This window comes from Oryzias latipes, chromosome 13 (assembly GCF_053564925.1).
Source record: "Oryzias latipes strain Hd-rR chromosome 13, Olatipes_Hd-rR_3.1".
Classification (NCBI taxonomy): domain Eukaryota; kingdom Metazoa; phylum Chordata; class Actinopteri; order Beloniformes; family Adrianichthyidae; genus Oryzias; species Oryzias latipes.
The window spans coordinates 31,851,898-31,875,337 of record NC_136249.1 but is presented as its reverse complement, the minus strand read 5'-3'; the positions used below and the strand labels follow the sequence as shown (position 1 = coordinate 31,875,337).

Genomic DNA, 23,440 nt, shown 5'->3' with positions numbered 1-23,440 from the left:
CCTGAATAGGCTTATTGTCTCGAGTCGCATGGATTTTTACTTTTCCTCAGACGACGTCGAGGGTAAAATGGGTAAAGTACGTCTGTTTTCGTCCAGACTTTCTTTAAACTTTCGCAGTTTTGTATAATGTTTGGGGTATTAATTATCTGAATCAGGAAATAAATAAACAACCGAATATTTTACTTCTCGGGCTCCGCGTGCCAAAGGCTAACATGTATTAAGCTAGTGGGCAGTAATTAGCGACTTTTTCCTGTCAAAAAAGTTAAAAAAACAGAATTTTAACTTTGCTCACCGCATTTGGGATGTTTTCGAAAAATGTTCTAGATGGACAGAGTCTCTAGTAGTGGTGAGGCATTATATTATTTTAATTATGTGGTTACCTTAAGATATTCTTTGGTGTACTTTTTAAACTCTACTAATTTGAACTGTATTAATATTTACTGACTATTCTAGTTTTGTAGTTAATTTATTGTTGGTTATTTAAAAAATACAGCCCACGTAAATTGGTCTTTTGCGGGTGAATTTCATACTGCGTGTCCAGGAAAGAGGGTGTATTTTCACCTGCTTTCGCTAGAGGGCGCTGTGGGTCTTCAGTTTGTTTCGAGTCAGTATCGAAAATAGATTATTTTAAGAGGAATGATCGATTTTTGTATAGTTAATCACACAGAATAAATTCTATTGAGGTGGGAGTTAAATACATGATATGAATGTATATAAAGACGTTCTTAAAATGGTTGTTTTATGTAGTTGTTGCTTCATGTTTTCCAATAGGACTAGATCATACCACGTGTCCCGGAAGTAACACGAAGGCTTCTTTATCGTCTTTAGTTTTTTCAAATTTTACCGCTCATTGATTTATTCCGGTTTCACGATTAGACTTTATTTATTGCTTTAAGTTATAGAAACGTTGATTTAACGTTTATTTGGACATTGTATAACCTTGAGTTAGATTTGTAGAAAGCAGAATGACTTGGTTTCCTCTGCCTAGTGGTTGGTATCGCTTCTCGGCCTTTTGGCTAAGATCAAGTGTAGTATCTGTTCTTATCAGTTTAATATCTGATACGTCCCCTACCCGGGGACCATATATTAAATTGATTTTTGGAACAGGGAGATGGAATAGGGGCTTGCTCCGTCCACTCCACGCATCGACCTGGTATTGCAGTACCTCCAGGAACGGTGCACCCCCCCCTTCTCTGTCAAAAGCAAATATGATATTAAATATCGTTCTCACAAGTATTTAGTTGTTAGTTTGCAAATGGGCTTAATCATGTGCTGTAGATAGTGTTGTGTAGGTGTTGCTCAATGTGTGTTGTAACAGGTTCAACTTTTCACATGATGTTTAGCTTCTTGAGGAGGATTATTTTTAAAGGTTGACTTTTATTTAATGTATTTAAATGTATGCATTCCAGGTATTTTTCTTAATCCCCTTTTGTGTATTTTTATAGAATGCTTTAGAATGTACGTTTGGTACGATTTTACAGTTATAAATACAATAGGGTTGCATTACTGGACAATTCAATAGGAAAAGAATTATCTGTCGACCACTCAATGTGTGGCACTTTACTTTTATGAGATGTTTGAAGATTGCTGATCAAATGGAGAATGCGCTTCCCTGTGTTTTTTTTCCTTTCTTCAGGTAAACGTTCAGGAGGTGATGTGAAGCACCAATGCTACAAGTGTAACACTGAGGGGAAGAAAAGACTGTTCTAGCCATTGTTTTTTAAATCTGTCATGCATTGGTGGTTCAGTGGTAGAATTCTCGCCTGCCACGCGGGAGGCCCGGGTTCGATTCCCGGCCAATGCAAGCATCTCTTTTTCTCATACCTAAAAACAATCTCAAATAGTCAAATATTTATTTTACAATATGATCAGATAAATTGTTATGGAATTAATTATGAAGTCTTACAGATATTTCAGAATGAAGCCAAGTTGTGTCTGGTGTGATTGGTTAGTGTGTCCGACTGCTAACTTTTACTATTACAATTTAACAAAAATAGGAATTTCAGAACTGCAAAGATTTACACAGATCAGATAAATTAAGACAGTCTTTTGAAAACATCTTGCATTTTAAAATAATAAAACTGATTGAGTTTATAATTGTACCTTTTGTTTTTTTTTCTTCTTCCTGAGATATTTTGAAAACCCCAAGCTTGAGAGTGAAACGTCCGATCACAGTCCAGAGATGAACAGGAATCAACGGACATCTTGATGATGCTGCACGGTGTGAGTCTGCTGCCATCCATCTAAATTCATCTTCTCCCACTGAGTGTTTTCTAAAAAGGTTTATTTCTCAGAAAAAAAGTTGCTAATCTGCACTAAACAGAGCTCTGCTTCCCTGAGGTTTTAGTGAATCTGTTTTTTAAATATTTTTTATTGTGAACATGCTACATGTAGAGGTGGGAGATATAGATTTTTTTTTTATTTATTTTTTCAATTTGTTTTTATTACAAACAAAAAGAGAATTGTTACATACATGAAATACAATGAAACAAAGATATAGTTTCATATTTGTAATACGACATGGCCAGTTTTTATTTTTATTTTTTCAAACACTTCAAACCCCCCCCCCCCCCCCCCCCCCCCATAGTTTGCAAGACAAGGATAAGATATATATTGTCCAATATAACAAAAGCATATCTCTATGTGATCAACTCGATGGCCAAATCGATCAGCCAAGTGGCAACTTAAAAAGGAGAATTATAGTAACATATATAGCTGATGTGATATTTATATGTAAGAAAAAGAAAAATAATAATACTAACAATGCTGATAATATTTAAGAACAGTTGGAATATTTTAAACTATAAACTACTGAGATGTGATGCTAGAATGTGAGGAGGCCTCAGGTAGAATTCTGAGTTTGCCAAAGTGATCTAAAACCAGACCCCAGATTGAGAAAAATTTGTCCCTCGATCCCTGAACTGAATATTTTATTTTTTCAAGTTGTAATAGTTGCATAAGATCCGTCAGCCACTGGGACACCCTGGGTGGGTCCTTAGATTTCCAGTGCAATACTATATGGCACCTTGCTATTAGAATAGCAAAAACAAGAATGCCTTTGTGTCTTTTTCTTAATGTATCTGGGTTTTGGTGTGAAACACCAACTATGGCTGCTTCTGCACTAGGCTGTAGACTGATATCGAGTGCGTCTGATAAAGTTTTAAAAATTGTAGACCAGTAATTCACCAGAGCAGAGCAAGACCAGAACATGTGGGTTAGATTGGCTGGGCTATTTTGACATCTTTCACAATTTGCACTCAGATGAGGATAAATTCTTGACAGTCTTGCTTTAGAGAAGTGAGCCCTATGAATAATTTTAAACTTTATTATATTTAACTTGGCACAAGAGGTGCTGTGGTTAACTCTCTGTAAGGCCCTGTTCCATACATTATCATCCATAACTCGCCCAAGCTCCTCCTCCCAGCTACTTCTTATTTTCAGAAGAGCTACGCTGTCATGAAGTGATATGCAGTCTTTGATTTTGGAAATTAATTTTTTTGAATTAAGTGGCAACTCAAACACTTCATCTAACTCGGAGACTGGGGGTATGTTAGGGAAGTTAGGGTCATGCTGCTGAAGGAAGTGATGCACTTGAAGCAAGATCGTTAAAGTTTGCAAATATACCGTTTAGGTACATGTCCTTAAAGTTGATAATACCTTTATCTTCCTAAATTGTGAATGCGAAGTCTGTCTGACCAGGGGGGAAAAGGTGATTTTTGCATATAGGACTAGTGGTAAGCACTTGAGTGAGTCCGTACGTCTGTCTGAATTGAAATATAATTTTAAAGGTATTTGTAACGATTGGATTGTGTGTAATATAGTGTGAAATGACACAGGGGAGACTATATCCAGTTAGGGCTGTCAGAGTTGTTGTTTTACAGGAGGAGACTTCGAGTCGACACCAGTTAATGTCAGAAGCCTGAAGTCAATGCATAATCTTTTGAATATTAGATGCCCAGTAGTAGTGGCACAGATTTGGTAGGCCTTAGCCACCTTGATGTTTAGGTCTTTGTAATAATTTTAAACAGATTCTTGGGTTCTTGCCGCTCCAGATGAATCAAGAAAAGCTTTTGTCGACTGATTTAAAGAAAGGGATGTAGAGGGGGATGCACTGGAACAGGTAAAGGAATCTGGGAAGTATATTCATTATTATACTGTTTACTTTCCCTGCAAGAGACAGGTTAAGAACCTCCCAGTTCTTGAGGTCTGTCTTAACCTTCTCCAGTAAGGCAAGGAAATTTTCTTGATACAAAATTTGTATGTCTCTTGTGATATTAATTCCCAAGTACTTATAACCATTTGTGGACATCTGAAATGGTAAGGTAGTGTCTTGTAATTGAAGCGCTAAGTTGTTAAGAGGAAAGCACTGATTTTTACGGAAGTTTAATTTATATCCAGATATAGCCCCGAACATCCGTAGGATATCAATGATGTGGGGAACAGTTGGGACAGGGTCAGAAATATACACTAAAAGGTCATCTGCGTACAACGAAACTCTGAGCTCTTCCCCTCCCCTGTGGATGCCTTTGTTGATTTAAGGATAATAGATAAGGGTTCTATAGCTAAAGCAAATAAAAGAGGACTAATTGGACAAACTTGTGATGTTCCTCTGAATAACTGAAAATATTTAGATTGTTTGCCATTTGTGGTCACAGAAGCTACAGGAGAAGTATACAAGAGCCGGATCCAGGAGACGAAGTTTGGCCCATATCCAAATGTTCTTAGACATTCAAATAGATATTCCCATTCAATCCTGTCGAAGGCTTTCTCTGCATCCAACGAGACAACCACCTCGGGTACCCCAGTGGACGCCGGAGAATAAACGACGTTCAAAAGACTACGCATGTTAGTGAAAGACTGGCGTCCAGAGATGAAACCAGTTTGGTCAACTGAAATAACATTATGTATTGTTGGGTCTAAACGCCGGGCTAGGATTTTGACTAAAATTCTCATTATCATGTTAGATAAAACGAAAGTACTACAACATTCAGCCTAAATCGGATCCAGTATTGAACACGGTTTTAATTGTGGTATTGCTAGCTCAAACTTTACATAGCATATGTTTGAAGTCCAGTTTTTAGTTAGAAATGAATTCAAATATTGTAATTAGTTATGTTGTCCGCTAGAGTTCGCCAATGAGATAGTTGTGTTTTTCTCATGCGCAGATCTGCCAAACCAAATTTGTAGATCAGTGAAAGTTGATTCATTGTGGCAATCCTTGAAGAGATATGCAGAAGGGATAAATAAACAATCAGGGAACGCGCCACACTTCAGGGGGGTATTCCAGGAAGCATGTTTAAACTAGCCTGACTTTAAGCCTGAACTCTGGCTGAAATCCGCCTGAACTTGCTTACTCTGGGTATGTTGGTTTCAAAAGACCGGAAATGAGTTGGCGTAACTACGCTCGACTTGGTAACCCTGGGTTAATGCACATGCATGTCCAGTACATAAAGTCCTTCTCAATGGATCGCCGATTTACGGAGTCACCATGGAAACGCGTGGAGAAAAAAGAGAGCGCTATACTTCAGTGAGACGGAGTCTGAGGTTTTAATGACGGCGTGTGAAGATTATACGTCCATCAAAAAAGTAATATGACTGCATCCGCAAAAGAAAGAGTTTCTGCTTGTAGTAGAAGAACAGAAAAAGTAAACGCACGAGTTTCTGATCTTATTTCCATTTTCATGTGACGCATATATATATTTATATAACTTATCCAATTTTGCCAACTTAAATGAATTACTTCTATTGGTAACAAGTATTTGAGTTAAATTTATTCAACCTAATTTCTTACGTCTATAAAACTCAATAATTGTTAATACAACTCAAATTTACATATTTATTTAACTAAATGTCATATTACTCCAATTCAATTAATCTTTTTTCCATCGTAATGAATTATAATTCTTGAACTCTCATATGTCTAAGTTTGAGCCGGCAGATATACTCATTTTTATAACAATAAAAAGAACAAAACAGTATGTGCTTGGTACATACTTTTAGGAATTTTCCAACATTGTCAATATGGTACTAGACAGTAGGGGTGCTATATAAACTCATCATCCTCTCCATGATCCTCTCCCTCCCTTCCCTCATGGTGCAAAGTAGGACAAAATAACTCGGCAAAACACGGTAAAATAGCTATACAACTAAACACATTCTGTCAAAAACCCACAATTAAACCCAAATCCGTCCAGACAGGCAAAGGTAATGGTATCCCATAATCCTTTGCGGTGCCGATCTAACAGCAGCACCAAAGTTACACCTACTTAATTGAATTAATTTGAATGAAGGCAAAATAACTGTCTGAAAACTGCGTGTTATTTTTAAACTGACTTAACAAAAAAAGAGATTTCTAATTATCTTACCTGAAGCAAATAATTAAGTCAGATCAAAGTAAAAAAGTTTATCTTTAAACATCCATATGTGGTCTTATCACACTTTCACAGTGGAAAAAGTATTATCTGAGCTTCTTCATTCACTAAATCATCTTCAAATGGACACGGCATGCTGCTTCACCTCTCTGTAAACAAACTAACCTTCAGCTAAACCTGCTCCGGACCAGGTCATGCTCAGAGCATGAGTTGCCATGGCAACTTCACCTACCTTGAAACATACCTCCATTTCTGGAACCGAAAATTGAGGTTATCAACTTCCTTAGCCTCGAACTTACCGTGGGAGCTAGCATAACCTGCTTTCCGGAATACCCCCCAGCTGTTGGGGACACGTGGTTTTGTTTTGAGCTTTGGTGATCAAACTGTTTACATTTGTAATTCACATTCCAGACCAGTAGGGGGCGGCGGCAGAACCTCGATGTTCTAGTAAGCAGGAAACAAAGGAACAGGAAGTGGTTAAGTGTTAGCATTGAAAAACGTTTGATTTGTATGTTTTTTTGTTAATTTTAGTTTTATTTGTGTTGTTTTTAATCAACATACAATGAATCAAACGTTTGATAGTTCTTGTCAAATTCCGACTTGTCTCTTTTAGCTCTGTGAGAATCGCCTGTTGTTTTACAGGAGGAGACTTCGAGTCGACACCAGTTAATGTCAGAAGCCTGAAGTCAATGCATAATCTTTTGAATATTAGATGCCCAGTAGTAGTGGCACAGATTTGGTAGGCCTTAGCCACCTTGATGTTTAGGTCTTTGTAATAATTTTAAACAGATTCTTGGGTTCTTGCCGCTCCAGATGAATCAAGAAAAGCTTTTGTCGACTGATTTAAAGAAAGGGATGTAGAGGGGGATGCACTGGAACAGGTAAAGGAATCTGGGAAGTATATTCATTATTATACTGTTTACTTTCCCTGCAAGAGACAGGTTAAGAACCTCCCAGTTCTTGAGGTCTGTCTTAACCTTCTCCAGTAAGGCAAGGAAATTTTCTTGATACAAAATTTGTATGTCTCTTGTGATATTAATTCCCAAGTACTTATAACCATTTGTGGACATCTGAAATGGTAAGGTAGTGTCTTGTAATTGAAGCGCTAAGTTGTTAAGAGGAAAGCACTGATTTTTACGGAAGTTTAATTTATATCCAGATATAGCCCCGAACATCCGTAGGATATCAATGATGTGGGGAACAGTTGGGACAGGGTCAGAAATATACACTAAAAGGTCATCTGCGTACAACGAAACTCTGAGCTCTTCCCCTCCCCTGTGGATGCCTTTGTTGATTTAAGGATAATAGATAAGGGTTCTATAGCTAAAGCAAATAAAAGAGGACTAATTGGACAAACTTGTGATGTTCCTCTGAATAACTGAAAATATTTAGATTGTTTGCCATTTGTGGTCACAGAAGCTACAGGAGAAGTATACAAGAGCCGGATCCAGGAGACGAAGTTTGGCCCATATCCAAATGTTCTTAGACATTCAAATAGATATTCCCATTCAATCCTGTCGAAGGCTTTCTCTGCATCCAACGAGACAACCACCTCGGGTACCCCAGTGGACGCCGGAGAATAAACGACGTTCAAAAGACTACGCATGTTAGTGAAAGACTGGCGTCCAGAGATGAAACCAGTTTGGTCAACTGAAATAACATTATGTATTGTTGGGTCTAAACGCCGGGCTAGGATTTTGACTAAAATTCTCATTATCATGTTAGATAAAACGAAAGTACTACAACATTCAGCCTAAATCGGATCCAGTATTGAACACGGTTTTAATTGTGGTATTGCTAGCTCAAACTTTACATAGCATATGTTTGAAGTCCAGTTTTTAGTTAGAAATGAATTCAAATATTGTAATTAGTTATGTTGTCCGCTAGAGTTCGCCAATGAGATAGTTGTGTTTTTCTCATGCGCAGATCTGCCAAACCAAATTTGTAGATCAGTGAAAGTTGATTCATTGTGGCAATCCTTGAAGAGATATGCAGAAGGGATAAATAAACAATCAGGGAACGCGCCACACTTCAGGGGGGTATTCCAGGAATACCCCCGCCTAAAGGACAGTAAATGAATGAAACTCAGTGGTCATCGGTTAGCTTTTTGTTGTTCAGTCCCAGCAGTGCATCATGGGTATTTTTCTTTCTGCTGATCAATGTTGAAGATGTTAGTTAATGGTTTGTAGATGTCTTTTTGTGTAGCACAGTGTTGAATGTCAGTCCTGAAGTCTGTAGCTCTGTCAGTGTGAGGGGTGTGTGAATACCTTAATGATATTCAGTGTCTATGGGAAAGACTTGTGAGAACGTGATGTGAACAACTCATACTTACCTGGCAGGGGAGATACCATGATCATGAAGGTGGTTCACCCAGGGTGAGGCTCAGCCATTGCACTCCGGTTGTGCTGACCCCTGCGAATTCTCCAAATGTGGGAATCTCGACTGCATAATTTCTGGTAGTGGGGGACTGCGTTCGCGCTCTCCCCTGATATATTGTTTAAAGCAAAATGTCCTCAATGATCAGTTGCAATGTAGTAATTTAACTATAACCAATAAACAGAATAGTGTTAACCTCAATTTTGGGTTGCTAAATCTCCTCGTCTCTGACGGCTGTCTAGTCTCTGAATAATTGGATCAAGAGCTTGGTCCGCATAGCTGGCAGTTCGTCAGACCTGTTCCTGGTGCACGTTGGACTGCAGCATGCCTGCCCTTTATCACTGGTTCTGTTCATAGTTGTTATGAGCAGGATTTCTTGGGCCAGGGGCTGGAGGGGGTTTGGTTTGGGGACCACAGGCTTTCCTCTCTATTCTTTGCAGATGATCTTGTCCCTTTGGTTTCATCGAGCTGAGACGTCCAGCATGCATTGGGGTGGTTTGTGGCTGAGTGCTCAGCGACTGGAATGAGGATCAACACCACTAAATCTGAGGTTGGAGAAAGGTGGTTTACTATCTCTCAGTGGGTGGAATGCTCCTGCCCCAGGTGGAAGAGTTTAAATAGCTTGACGTCTTGTTCACAAATGAGGGAAGATCGGAGCGCGAGATTGACGGGCGGATCAGGGCAGCATCCGTAGTTCAGCGGTAGCTGTATCGGTCAGTTGTGGTGCAGAGAGAGCTGAGCCATCAAGCAAAGCTCTTAATTTACTGGTCGATCTTTGTTCCAATACTCACCTATGGTCATGAGCTCTGGGTAATGACTGAAAAAACGAGGTCCTGGTTAGAAGCCTGAAATGAGCGTTTTTCGTAGGGTGGCTGGGCGCTCCTTTATAGATAGGGTGAGATGCTCTGTCCCCTGTGGAGAGTTGGGAGTAGAACTGCTTCTCTTTCACATCAAGAGGGTTCAGTCGAGGTGGCGCATCTAATACAGATGCTTACCTGGCGAGGCGTTCTGGGAATGTTCTACTGGGTGGAGGCCCCAAGGAAGAGCCACGACACGGTGGAGAGACTACGTCTCTCGGCTGGCCTGGGAGCGTCTCTGTGTCCCCCTAATAGGAATTGGAGGAAGTGGCCAGGGAAAGGGAAGTCTGGGCATCGTTGCTTATACAGCTGCCTCCGTGACCCAGTCCCGGATAAGCGTAAGAAGATGGGTGGATGGATGAACCTTGTTGTTTGTGAATGTGGCTCTGCCCTTCTCCTGATTCTATCCACGTCCGCTTCTCCTGACAATCTCTTGGGAACGCAGTGAGGATGGCACCAATCTTTATTACACATGGAGTCAAAGAAGACATGAAGGCAATTGATGTATTTTACCAAAATTGATCAAATCGTGGATCACATAAAATCTTTCTTATACATAAACGAGGAATAAAATTGTAAGTAAGCATCAACGTACACTAAGTTTTCTCAGAGATTTCTGTGAAGTTTCCAGGTCACTGGATATTGGTATTGTAAATTTGGATTTGCTGAAAAAAATGGCGGAGCCCCTTTATAGTGCAGTTAGAGAGGGAATTCAGACACAACCCTAGTTTCCAATAACAGTGTGTCAGATGTCCTCCTTTCTGACATGGTCATCTTGGACCTTTTTCAGAATTACTGGAGGATTTCGGTCTTTCATTGAAAAATGTAGTTAGTTACTTTGTCCACTAGAGAGCGGCAGAGCTTAGTCAGTTGTGTCAACCACACACATAATAAATATATTTTATTGTATTCTAATGAAAAGTTGAACACTTTAATTCATCCCAACAGATTTCAGTTATTTGGACTACTTGGTTTCATTTAAAGCTTTGGTGTGTCAGCTTAAACAGCAGTGTAGTTAACATGCCAGAACAGTAGGGGGCAGCATGAAGCCTTTGATTTTCTAGTTAGCAGGAAGTAAGGAAACAGGAAGTGTTAGCAGAGAAAAACGTTGATATGTATGTTTTTTGTTAATTTTAGTTTTATTTGTGTTGTTTTTAATCAACATACAATGAATCAAACGTTTGATAGTTCTTGTCAAATTCCGACTTGTCTCTTTTAGCTCTGTGAGAATCGCCTAAAGGATAGTAAATGAATGAAACTCAGTGGTCATCGGTTAGCTTTTTGTTGTTCAGTCCCAGCAGTGCATCATGGGTATTTTTCTTTCTGCTGATCAATGTTGAAGATGTTAGTTAATGGTTTGTAGATGTCTTTTTGTGTAGCACAGTGTTGAATGTCAGTCCTGAAGTCTGTAGCTCTGTCAGTGTGAGGGGTGTGTGAATACCTTAATGATATTCAGTGTCTATGGGAAAGACTTGTGAGAACGTGATGTGAACAACTCATACTTACCTGGCAGGGGAGATACCATGATCATGAAGGTGGTTCACCCAGGGTGAGGCTCAGCCATTGCACTCCGGTTGTGCTGACCCCTGCGAATTCCCCAAATGTGGGAATCTCGACTGCATAATTTCTGGTAGTGGGGGACTGCGTTCGCGCTCTCCCCTGATTTATTGTGTAAAGCAAAACGCCTTTCCTGATGATTAATAGTGCCACTTAAGAATTTTATAGTTCCAGTCATAAATACGATTAAGAATCTAGTTTACTCAGGCAGGGCTCCAGACTGGGACTAAATGGTTGCGTTTTACGATCAAAATTGGAGAGTGTGCGACTGAATTTAACATGCAGTCGCACATGTGCTACCCCATTTATTTTATACTTAAAACGTGGAAGGGGCACGTCAATGATCAATGAAATGAGCAATGAAATAATAAATGAGACGCGAGCGCACACGCAGAGTAAGCCCTGGCTGCAGCCTGCAGAATGGGTCAACATAGTGGAATGCTGGAACGCAGAGGAATGTGAACACGCTGTGGAATGTTAACCCCGCCCACATTGAGCCCGTCTGCTGTGGAATGTTAACCACGCCCACGCTGAGCCCGTGCATTTGATTCACCTTTGTCACAGCAGTTGTGATTGCAGGAAAGGGGAAGAATCAGTGGAGCACATTTTGTGTCATTGGTAATTGTATGAGGAAGAAAGAGAACATAGGGAACGAAAATTTGAATGGTGCAATTTTTTTATGTATCACTCAAAAAAATGATTCAAGCCCCTCTTTCATGTAACACAATAAAATTCTGTTTGTTTTATTTAAAAATATTTATTTTAAAAGATTGTATCTACATTTAATTGACCTAACACAAAATGTATTAATAGTTTCCCCTATAACTCCAGTAATCCAAAATAATTGAGTTCAAGTAAGGGGCATGCTGTTGAATGCCGTTTTCCTGTTTCTCTTTATGCTTTTTGCCGTCTCACGGCTACAATTTTTCACCTATTTTAACCATTGAACTATTAAAATGTTCAACTCCTTCATCTAATGTAATGCCTGGTATGACTATTAGTCCTTCAAATCCTTCGACTTTTCAAAAGTGAAAACTTTAGTTCGTTTTTTCCACGTAAAAAACGAAACTGTGGCATGAAATCGTTTCAACTCGGCTTCTCTCAATAAGACGATACACGAAGAGCGACATTTATAGAAATAAGGAATCTATTTATTTTTACCGGCGGCCTCATTTCGTCACAGGAGTGTTAGCGGCTTAGTTTGCGGGTTTCATAATACAGAGGTTCTGAGTTCGAATCTGGCTTTAGACTTCTGTTGCATGATCTTTTTCCTTTGCCTTTCTTGATAAATTTGAGTTCGACTAACTCGATTATATTTCGTTACATGGAAGAATTTTCTTTGAGGTGGGGTTACTCATTTATTGGATGGGAATCCTGCCCACAATTAAATTGAGTTCATCCAATGAGTTATTTTTTTGAGTCTGTGAGGCCAGACAACATTTATTAACTCCCTAATACATGCACATGGAAACTTATAAAAGGCATAAGAAGACAGGAATCACTGTATAAATTCTCTAATTCAATTAAATATTTTTTTATTTAGCGCAATGAAAAACAATAAAAAGGGGATCATGAATACAAAGAATGCATTGGGAAAATACTAAGCTTTAACAAAACAGACTAAACTAAACTGTTATTCCTGCCCTTAGACCCCCCCCCCCTTCACGGTAAGGAAAAACTCCTTAAAAACTGGTAGGTGGCAATGTTGCACATGGAAACTTGTAAAACCAATGAAGAAGACAGGCTCAATGTGGGCGGGGTTAACATTCCACAGCGTGTACACATTCCTCAGCGTTCCAGCATTCCACTATGTTGTGCAGTTCTGCAGGCTGCAGCCAGGGGTAGTTGCACACGCACGCAAACACACCCACACACGCTCGCACACATACTCATGAGACGCAAGCACACACTCGCGTCTCATTGAGTGATGCCTGAGGCGGCCAATGCGTGTGAGAAGAATAGGGAATGGCCACTGTAAGTGGCTAAAATGCGTGGAGGGGAAGGGGCCTAGAGATCATCGAGCGCACATAAACATCTGTGGGAAGGAAACGGGGAAAAATATCACCACAGCTAGATACGTGCGTGCGTCTGAGCTATGAGCAAGCGAACTATTGATTCATTCTTCCGACCTGCGGCTAGTGTACCAGTGCCAGAGTCTACAGTGTCACCATCGGATGATGATGCAGCAGTGACGTGCGGTCAGGTGAGGCACGTGAGGTAGAGCCTCACCTGTCATAATCGTGATAAAATCGAAAAAGGTAAATTAAGTAAATATTATTTTCCACTGATCTGTGTTAAATATACATTTTCAGTCAACTCAACAGGTTTTCCACAGTTTCTGAGGTTAAAATCGCAGCATTTGAGTCTTGCTTGATCACAGACGGAGCTGATACTCTGGGTGAGGCTCTGAAGCGCTGTGCCTCATGTCTGACGGCAGAGCTCAATGTTAACAGAGAAGTGCGGTGGAAGCACTGCTATAGACCTGCAGAAATGGCTTTCCAGCAGGGGACAGACAGGAGCTGACAGCTGTTTTGTAGCTACACTGGTGCCGTAGAAAAAGACTAAGAACGTTTTTCTTCATTAAGAGGAGAAACTCATATCATAGACGTTTTTGTGGTGAAGGATCAACACATGGACTCAAAAAGTAAGTCCAAACACGTTTTTCAACTTTTTTTTTTTTAAACAACATTGAAGTAAGTGGGTAAAAATGTAAGTAAAAATTTTAATTACATGAATTTTACATGATTTTACTAAAATCCTTTATTTTATTTTTTATGATCATTTTACAGACATTTAGTAACACTGATTCAACACCAGAATTTGAAGTTGAAAAAATACCAGGAATAGTTACTTTTTTTTTTTTTTTTTTTTTTTTTTTTTTTTTTTTTTTCTTTTTTTTTTAACTTGTCCTGTCCAACAGCTAGGCAGACAGATGAGAGCTGAGGGCCTCTTGGGTTGGACATATTTTACTTTAACAAGAGGGGTTATTAATCTTCAGACAAACCAAAGGTATGTCTGAATAAACCCCTTTTGTAATTGAGGCCAAACTTTATTAATTTCAAACATGTCTGAAAATCTTTGGTGTTGGACCGGACGGAAAAGGAAAGAGGGGAAGAAGAAAGAGGGACGTTAGAGAGAGGGGGGGTAGGGGGTGATAATAGGAGGGGAAGGGGGATAAGACCATGAAGCAGCATAAAGCAACAAGTTTACTGGTTGTTAATCATTATGGTAAGGTTCAAATGTAAAAAAAAAACAAAAAAAAAGGGCGGAGCCTGTCCACACACACACTCAAATGTTATAAACACACTTGTTAGTTGCAAAAATGTCCACCTGTCGACATGTACACAAAACAGATAGTGTTCACACGCATACTTATGCCTTAAAACCAACTAGTGTGAAATATTTCAGTCATTCAGTCTGTTGAGCTGACACCTGTGCTCAGGTGAGTGTTTATGTTCTTCTAAAATGGATGGTGGAACGTGAAAAGAAGGAGGGAGAGTGCCCAGCCATCCCCACCCCAAGACCCCCACCGCACCAGCAGCGGCAGCCGGACTCCCCCCAACACCACACGGGAACCGGCAGGGAACAACCGCCGCCCGGGCGACCAAGCCCGCCACCCAGGCCAGGGCCAGCAGGGCCGCCGCAAGGCCCCCAGAGCCAGAGAGCAGGGAGGCACGGAGGGAAAGAGGGCGCCGCCCCAGCCCAACCAGGAGAGCAGCCCCCCCGCCGCGCCGGGAGAACCCAAGGCAGGGCCCCACCGGAGAAGGACGCCCACAGCCCCAGACGAGCACCCCACCACCACCCAGGAGTTCCGGGCATCCCCCCGCCCCAACCCCAGGTACGGGCCAGGACCCCCCAAGGGAGACCCACTCCGCACTCCAGGCAGCCATCCGCCCGGCCAACGGTTGGTCCAGGGAGGAGCGAGGCAGGGGCCCGCCGCCCCCGCCCAGGAGGGGGGAACCCCGGGGAAAAAAGAGGGCCCACAAGGGGTGTTGTAAATATGGCCCGACCAGGCTCGGCCACAGTTGGAAATTTGGCGGGGCCCAGCACTCAGGAGCAAGGACCAGAACCCACCCCCCAGGGACACGAACACCCCCGGCTCAGATGTAATGTGAACCCCCCCACCGCGCGGAGAGAGCACCGCCGGGCCCAGGAAGCCAGCACCCCGGGGACACAGCCGCCGTTGCAAAGGGGCCCGTACCCCCCACCAGGGAAGAGGCAGGGGACAGATGGTCCTAGGTCCCACCTTCCTTGCAAAATGTGTGTGCGTGTATGTGTGTTTGAGAGAGTGTGTGTGTGCATGTGTGTGTGTTTATGTTGGGATGTATATATTGAGGGGGGAGGGGTGTGTGTACTAAGGGGGGTGCGGTTAAAATTGGCGGGTAGGGCACTAAGGGGACGTCTCCTGATTACTCACAGTGACGTCCCCTCACCCTCCCCACCAAGGGGCCCTAAATGTCTAAGGTGCGGTTAAAATTGGCGGGTAGGGTGCTAGGAGGACATCCGCTGCTTGCTGGCAGTGATGTCCAAGCACCCCCCCTACCAAGGGCCCTACATGTCTAAGGTGCAAATAAAACCGAAAGAGGGGGGGCCCACTCCATACGGCAACCACAGGAGGGGGGTCACTGCCTAGTGAACCCCCCCCCCCAAGGCTCATCGCAGGCTAAGCCCCCCACCCCCTCACCCTATTATGAGGTTATATGAGGAAGGGGGTAAGTTGGGGACAGATGATAGACTGTCCCCCGGTGGTCAAACAGCCGTCCCCCGCCCCCCCCCCCAGCAAGGGGGCCAGGCCCACCCAGCCCCGGGGCCCCACCCCCGGAGGCGCAGACACCCCAGGCCCAGCACCACCACCCCCACACAGAGAGAGGGGAGCCAGAAAGCGCCGGCCCCCCCCCGGAGCAAGCCCAGGCCCCCACCCCCAAACGCCGGCCCTAGAAGAGCTCTGGTCAGGCCTCGACGGGACCGAGGCAGCCAACCGGCCGGGGAAACCGCCGATGGCCTCAGCGGAGACCCCGACCCGTCAACCAACAAGGAATAGTTACTGATGGTCAAATACAGTGAGGTCAATAAGTATTTGATCACCCTGTGATTCAACAAGTTCTCCCACTTAAAAACATGGAGGGGTCTAAAGTTTTCATCATAGGTACATTTCCACAGTGAGAGACAGAATCTGAAGAAACATTCAGAAATCACGTTGCATGATTTTTTTTAAACCATTTATTTGTATTTTACTGTGACAAATAAGTATTTGATCACTTGTTTATCAGATAGATTTCTGACCAGCAAAGACCTGCTGTTCTGCTTTTAAATAGTCCAACTCCACTCTGCTCATGATTCTAAATTAGTTGCACCTGTTTGAGGTGGTTAGCTTGCATAAAGGCACCTGTGCAAATCCGTGAGAAGTCTAACTAGCAACATGGGCAAAACCAAAGAGCTGTCAAAAGACACAAGAGACAAAATTGTAGACCTTCACAAAGCTGGAAGTGGCTACGGGGCAATTGCCAAGCAGCTTGGTCAGAAAAGAACAACTGTTGGAGCAATTGTCAGGAAAATGAAAGAGGCTAATGATGACTGTCAATGTCTCTCGGACTGGGGCCCCTCGCAAGATCTCACCTCGTGGGGTATCGATGATGCTAAGGAAGGTGAAGAATCAGCCCAGGACTACACGGGAAGAGCTGGTCAGATGAGACCAAAATAGAACTTTTTGGTCTTAACTCCATTCGGCGTGTTTGGAGGAAGAAGAAGGAGGAGCATCACCCCAAGAACACCATACCTACAGTGAAGCACGGGGGGGGGGAATCATCATGCTCTGGGGGTGTTTTTCTGCACAGGGGACAGGACGACTGCACTGTATTAAGGAGAGGATGAACGTGGCTCTGTATTGTGAGATATTGGGCAAAAACCTACTTACCTCAGTCAGAGCATTGAAGATGGGTCGTGGCTGGGTCTTTCAGCATGACAATGACCCGAAGCACACAGCCAACAAAACCAAGGTTCTGGAGTGGCCTAGCCACTCTCCAGACCTAAATCCAATAGATAATCTTTGGAGGGAGCTGAAACTCTGTGTTGCTCAGCGACAGCCCCGAACCCTGACAGATCTAGAGAATGTCTGTATGGAGGAGTGGACCAAAATTCCTGCTTCAGTGTGTGGAAACCTAGTGAAGAACTACAGGAACCGTTTGACCTCTGTAATTGTTAACAAAGGCTTCTGTACCAAATATTATTGTTTAACTCAAGTGATCAAATACTTATTTGTCACAGTAATATACAAATAAACTGTTTAATAAAATCGTACAACGTGATTTCTGAATGTTTCTTCAGATTCTGTCTCTCACTGTGGAAATGCACTTATGATGAAAATTTTAGACCCCTCCTTGTTTTCTAAGTGGGAGAACTTGATAAATCACAGGGTGATCAAATACTTATTGACCTCACTGTATGTGCTGAACACATCTGTATTCTTTAATTTGTTTACAGTACATATGAATAATTTATACACAAGGAGAGTGTTCTATCCATCTATAAAAGAAATAATCTCTGTAGGACAAATATGATCTTGTGTGTATTTTATAAGCTGTTTGCTGCCGTTGAATGAATGGTGAAATATTTAGTTCTTTCATTGTAAAGCTGACTCCAGAGGAGTCAGTGCCTCACCAGCCATCAACTTCACCGCACATCACTGTGATGCAGAGTCAGTCATTGGTGTGGCGAAAAAAGCCCGCATTCACCATTTTTGAGAGGACTGGCTGAAAGAATTCAGCTGGCTGAGCTACTATAAGCAGTCGAACTATATCAATTGCGAATACTGCAGCAGCTACCCCAGAACAGCAGGAAACACAAAGTTTGCCGATAGTACAGGCACTTCGCAGTTTAAACACAATACACTGTTTAAACACAATCTCAGCCTGAAACATCGAGTAGGTCGTGACATGTATATAAATCAGAAAACAACGCCACTGTTGGTTGCTTTTAAAAGACAAATGACTGTAAATCAGAGCGCAGATGAGGCAGAGGGGATGTCGAAATTTAACACGGCCTACTTGGTTGCTAAAGAGGAACTACCCTTCACCAAATACAAAAGCCAGCTCGACCTTCAAAGGAACAATGGGTTAAAACTTCACGAAACATACAACAACGATACAGCATGCGCACAATTGGTTGGAGTAATTGCGGTGAAGACTTACACGAAAATCAAGGATGCTCCGTATTTATCAATTATGATCGATGGGGACACCGAAGTAATACAGTGGAAATTAGTAGATTTGGTTAGCATGTTGATTTACGGTATGCACCCCTAAATTTTCTGGTTGTGCCCCTAAAATTTTCAGTTGGGGGCCACTGTGCTCCTAGTGAAAAAAGTTAGTCTGGAGCCCTGTCAGGGTTGGGTGATATACTGTTTCATATCATGTTTAGTTTTTTTCATATCAGGCGATACATAGTATAACAAATAAAAACATACAGCAGTTTAAATTAAATCAGTCAACATACCTTAAATTATATTCCAAATGACCCGGTGGCTAGCATCTAACATAAAAAGTCTCATCTGATTGGTCAAATGGATAAAGGGATGTATTTGATTTGTTAAATACTTCAAGTTTCCATAATATTATTTTAGCACATTTAAGGTTACCTTTTATTGCAATTTTCACTGTCTTTTGCGATATGCATAGTGCACACCTTGATATTGCGATAACGGTAAAACTGTGGTATATTGTGCAGGCCTACCGTGATTGGTAAAATCCACGGAGTATGATCACAGCCGTTTATGGCAGTAAAACTCCTCACCGCACACTTTCTACACTTTTTTCAGGCAGACAGGAAAATTTTCATACTTTCTCTTGTTTAAATTCTCAAACCTTCATAGAAATTAGGTCTTAGGTCTGAGAATGAAAACAGATCTGATCGCGATCAAAGATTTCTGTAGATCTGAAGAGCTCCGAGTTTCTGTACAGGAGACACGGCACAGAGGAGATTGATTGACAACGTCTCCAGCCAATTAGGACACAGAACAGTGTGTGCTGTTTAAAAAAAAAAGCAGTATAATCGCTCTAAAAGAACGAGCGAAATCGGGATAGATGAACTGAGACATAGAAAGGGAAGACGGTCTTCTGTTCTGTTTGACAGGGATTTTAGGGGGTTTCAGGTTGAACACGGACTGCAGTAGGGTGGAATAAAATGTCACGTTCTATGCGGGTCTTGATCATGTGGCCAGATTACAAAAACAAAAAACATGGGTCTCTGATATTGTTCAGTGGACCGGACCAAACATAGAGGCGGGCCGGATCCAGCCCGCGGGCCTTAGTTTGCCCACCCCTGGTCTACGGACATTATGCAGGAAAATGAAGGCTCACTGTGCAGTGGAAATGACTTTGGAGTTTGACATTTTCTTAACATTTAAAATTCTAATTCTGCTGATGACTTTATCTTTCAGCTCTGTATTATCAGACCTTTGAAAGTAGGGTTGTGCCGATGGACGATATCGTCCATCGTGATGGGTGACTGACATCCCGATGGAGAGACCACCATCGTGATGCCACGCCCCCGCCACGTTGCGAGTCAACACCATAAGCCGCGGTTACATGTACAAAATATCTTGATGGGATCAATGGTCGGATTAGAATCCAACCGTGTACATGGGCCCAGAAAAATGTTTTCAGAATATAAAAACGTTCACTAAGGTCACACTTTCCGTCGGAATAAATCATTCGCACATGCGCAGTAGGGTTTGAAAACCGGAAGGATATAAATTCCGCCGAGCGGCTTTTTTTTTTCAAACTTTATTGAATGTAACAATTCAATACAAAACAATGTTAAACAGCGCCGAGCGGCTATATACATTGACATGTCAGCTCGGTAAAATACGAGATGATCTTCGTAACATTATTAAAAGCATGTTTAGGTTATTATGAAACGCCTGTTCGCTCATCATTTGAATTTTAATCCGTGTGGTGGTCAGTGCTTTTTCTGAACGTAGCCAGGATTAGCAGTATGCTAACACGGGCTAACAACATTAGCTTTGGGTGGCGCTGCATGCTGTGAATAACATCAGCCTTTATTTAGTCGGGACACGACTGGAAACACAAATCCACGTGATTGTTTGAATGTTTTCTAAGGACTGAGCGACATTTCTGCTTTGAAGCTCAAACCGCTGTGTGTCTGCTGACGGTCCGAGCTGTGCTCAGCTCAGACACACACTTTTAGACCCGGTTCTGATTTCGGTTGCTTGTACCCCTAGAGCTGCGGGACGGATCGCAGTCTTAAATCTCCCACATATACCGCTCATGTACCCCCCCCCCCCCCCCCCCTCCCATCAAACACAAAGCTGTAAATCCGCACTCCGCCGGTCCACTTCGCTAGTTAAGTGCGGGAGCAGACTACACTTCTTTTCTATTTTGTTTGTTACTTTTTTTGTTAAAGTCACTTCCCTCAGTTTATACTGGATCATCGCGGATTAGTCATTGGTTGGGAAATAAAATGAAAAAAGCAAAATAACGAATAGCAGTTATATAAGAACGAAAAATGTAAAAATACCCCGCCCTAGGCGATGTCATCGTCCATCCCGATGGTTGACAGCAAACATCGTCAACGGCCAATTTACGGGACATCGCCCAACCCTATTTGAAAGGTCAACTTTCCTTTTACACTTGTCCAAATGTGAGCGCTCTTTATCCATGTTTGTTTGTGGTAGGAAAGAATCATTCTGCAGTTTAGTGTTTGTCTGAAGGATTTTACACACACACACCATTCTGTTGTGTTTGTTTAAACAATGTTTCAACAATCCCCTTTGCAACAGAAGAATAACTCATAGTTGAGGAACCCCCACTCAGCACAGACACAGGAGTGGAACCTCCACTCTGCTGGCTGTTGAAGACAGCCCACTTCTGTCTCATTTTATTTCCTTCCTCTTCATCATTTCCTTTTCTGCCTCAGACTGAAGACAGTAGAAACGTTGGATGATGCCCCTTCAGATGTTTAGAGGAGCTGCAGCAGGAGGTTCTGGAGGGTAGAGAAGTAGATGAGAATAGCAGCCTACCAACAACTGTTAATGGGAGAGATTAAAAAAGATTCAAAGTGGTTCCACAATAAAATCTGCTGCCAATTTAAAAAAAATAAAAAAAAGTTCAATTAGGTCTTTTCCAGGAGGTTTTGTTGGATCCAGTGCTTGTAAAGTATGACCCACTTCATGAACTGTAATACATACAAAAGATAAAGACTTTCCAAGGGCCTTAGGAAGTTGTATAGGAAACTTTGTAAAGGGCATTCTAACTTTATCAAATTAAGAGCCAGAGGAAATAAAATGTTCATTGAAACAAAGAAGAATTTCAGTTTTTTCATAAACGAAAACAGGATCTTGAACAACAGAATTAGGGAAAGTTTGAGTAATTTTATTTAAACCGTGAAAATGGCAGGGTTCACCCAGACAACTCACCTGGACTCACAGACCGACACATTCACTTTTTAGAGACAATTCAGGATCACCGGAGAACCCATTGAGAATCCACACAGGAAGGACCCAGCAGGGATCTGAACCGCTCACGGTTGGTCAGATCCTTGTTCCTCTGCCTTGTGTCCTCTGGCCTGATCTGCTGCTGTCGGTTTGATTTTCTCCACAGATCACTGACGGGAACTCCTGATGCACCTGCAGCTCCTCTCCACTCATCCAGTCTGGATTTAAGACCAGCGTTTCCAGCCTTTTCCTACAAGTCTGTCAGCTAACTTCCATAGGTATTGAACCAGCATCCTTTAGCAGAGTTCCTCTGGTGTTTACTGTATTTTATCAGATTTCTCTTTTGTCTACCAGATTCCCTCCTGGATCATCCTCGTTTTCTTTGGGACAGCAGTGACTCCTCACCACATCACTCCTCCTCTTTGACCACGACAGAATCAGGAGGAACCACTCATTACAGCAGCCAGTAGCATAATAAAAAATGTAATAATAAATAACATAAAATGTTGTGTTTATTGAAGGAAAATATCCCCCATTTTGAAATGTTGTTTGGAACAAACAAAGATTTACATTACTTTAAGTTGACTTTTAATAATACATTGATTGAGATGAACAGTAACGTGAGGTTTAGTTGATCAGAAGCAGGTTGGATCACTTGAAATCATAATTTGAGCCTAAAAGAGATTTTCTAAAAGTTCAATCATTGTACTGTTTAAGTATTAGTTAAAAAATGAAAGGATTTGAGGATGTAGCTGTTTTCACCTGCATTACTACATAATTAAAAACCGTTAAAAGACAAGTAGGAAACATGTTTCTAAAAAATTAAAAATAGAATGGTACTTTGAAGATGTTTTCAGTCAAAGGTGTTACACTTCCTGGGGAAAAAGCTGCTGTTTGTGGGAGAATAACAAATGTTTTTTTCTTTTACAAACACCTAAAAATGCTTTTATGTAAAACAACCAACCCTTAATTGGGCAGAAAAGCACTTCCTCATTAATTTCTTCTTAAAACCAGAGAACCCTGTTCTACACCATAAACTGATGGAACAAACATGAAGAACATTTCTGGAACTGAGAACCATCAGATTAAAAATAAAAAAGGGTTTAGGGGGTGAAATGACTTATTCAGAGGGGCAACCGTATTCTCTTGTTTTCTTTTTAAAGTTCAGCTTAATGTGTGTAAACATTAAGCTGAACTTTGTGTAAACACAAAGGCATAAAAAAGTCATAAAATAGTAATAAAACATTCAATCAGCTTACATGTGCTTCTTTGAGCAGCTTCCCATAAAGTCCCTGTGGAAATAGTTTTCATTTAGATTTAATTTTAAGTATCACCAAATTTTTTTATTTATTTTAGACACGTGCTGGGAAAGCTAAAGTGTGACGCAGATATTTTTTATTTTTGAGTTTTTATATTTCAGGCTGATAAAAATCAACAGTTTTTCTAATTAAACCGTTTTAACGAAAATCTAGTTTTTGAGACAAAAATACCTGCAGGAATAAAACTACACTTCTCCGAACTTGAATTGTAAATCTATTAATTGGTAATAGCTAAAGCTAGCTAGGGTCACGTTTTTGCAAGCTGCGCATGTGCACCTGAATAGGCTCGTCTCGAGTCGCGTGGAGTTTTTACTTTTCCTCAGAAGACGTCGACGGTAAAGTACGTCTGTTTTCGTCCAAACTTTCTTTGAACTTTCCCAGTTTTGTATAATGTTTGGGGTATTAATTATCTGAATCAGTAAATAAATAAACAACCGAATATTTTATGTCTCGTGCTCCGCGTGCCAAAGAGGCTAACATGTATTAAGCTAGTGGGCAGTAATTATCGAC

The 23,440-nt window shown here is 41.5% G+C and overlaps 1 long non-coding RNA gene and 4 other non-coding genes across 7 annotated transcripts; all 5 read left to right on the top strand.

The window, feature by feature from the left end:
* The first annotated feature begins 8 nt into the window (after positions 1-8).
* LOC111948498 (uncharacterized) lies at positions 9-22,115 on the top strand. 3 transcript variants are annotated; one of them, XR_002874504.2, is made up of 4 exons: positions 9-76; positions 2,131-2,223; positions 21,778-21,889; positions 21,966-22,115. It is a non-coding gene; the product is annotated as an uncharacterized LOC111948498 (long non-coding RNA). The 3 variants fall into 3 exon arrangements; XR_002874503.2 differs by lacking the exon at positions 9-76 and having other exon boundaries at positions 1,803-2,223; XR_013647274.1 differs by lacking the exons at positions 9-76; positions 2,131-2,223 and adding an exon at positions 20,657-20,789.
* Positions 997-1,187, top strand: LOC111948529 (U2 spliceosomal RNA). The gene has a single exon (XR_002874542.1). It is a non-coding gene; the product is annotated as a U2 spliceosomal RNA (small nuclear RNA).
* On the top strand, positions 1,734-1,804 carry trnag-gcc (transfer RNA glycine (anticodon GCC)). Its single transcript has one exon. It is a non-coding gene; the product is annotated as a tRNA-Gly (tRNA).
* LOC111948515 (U1 spliceosomal RNA) lies at positions 8,696-8,859 on the top strand. The gene has a single exon (XR_002874529.1). It is a non-coding gene; the product is annotated as a U1 spliceosomal RNA (small nuclear RNA).
* Positions 11,103-11,266, top strand: LOC111948536 (U1 spliceosomal RNA). The gene has a single exon (XR_002874549.1). It is a non-coding gene; the product is annotated as a U1 spliceosomal RNA (small nuclear RNA).
* Positions 22,116-23,440: the final 1,325 nt, after the last annotated feature.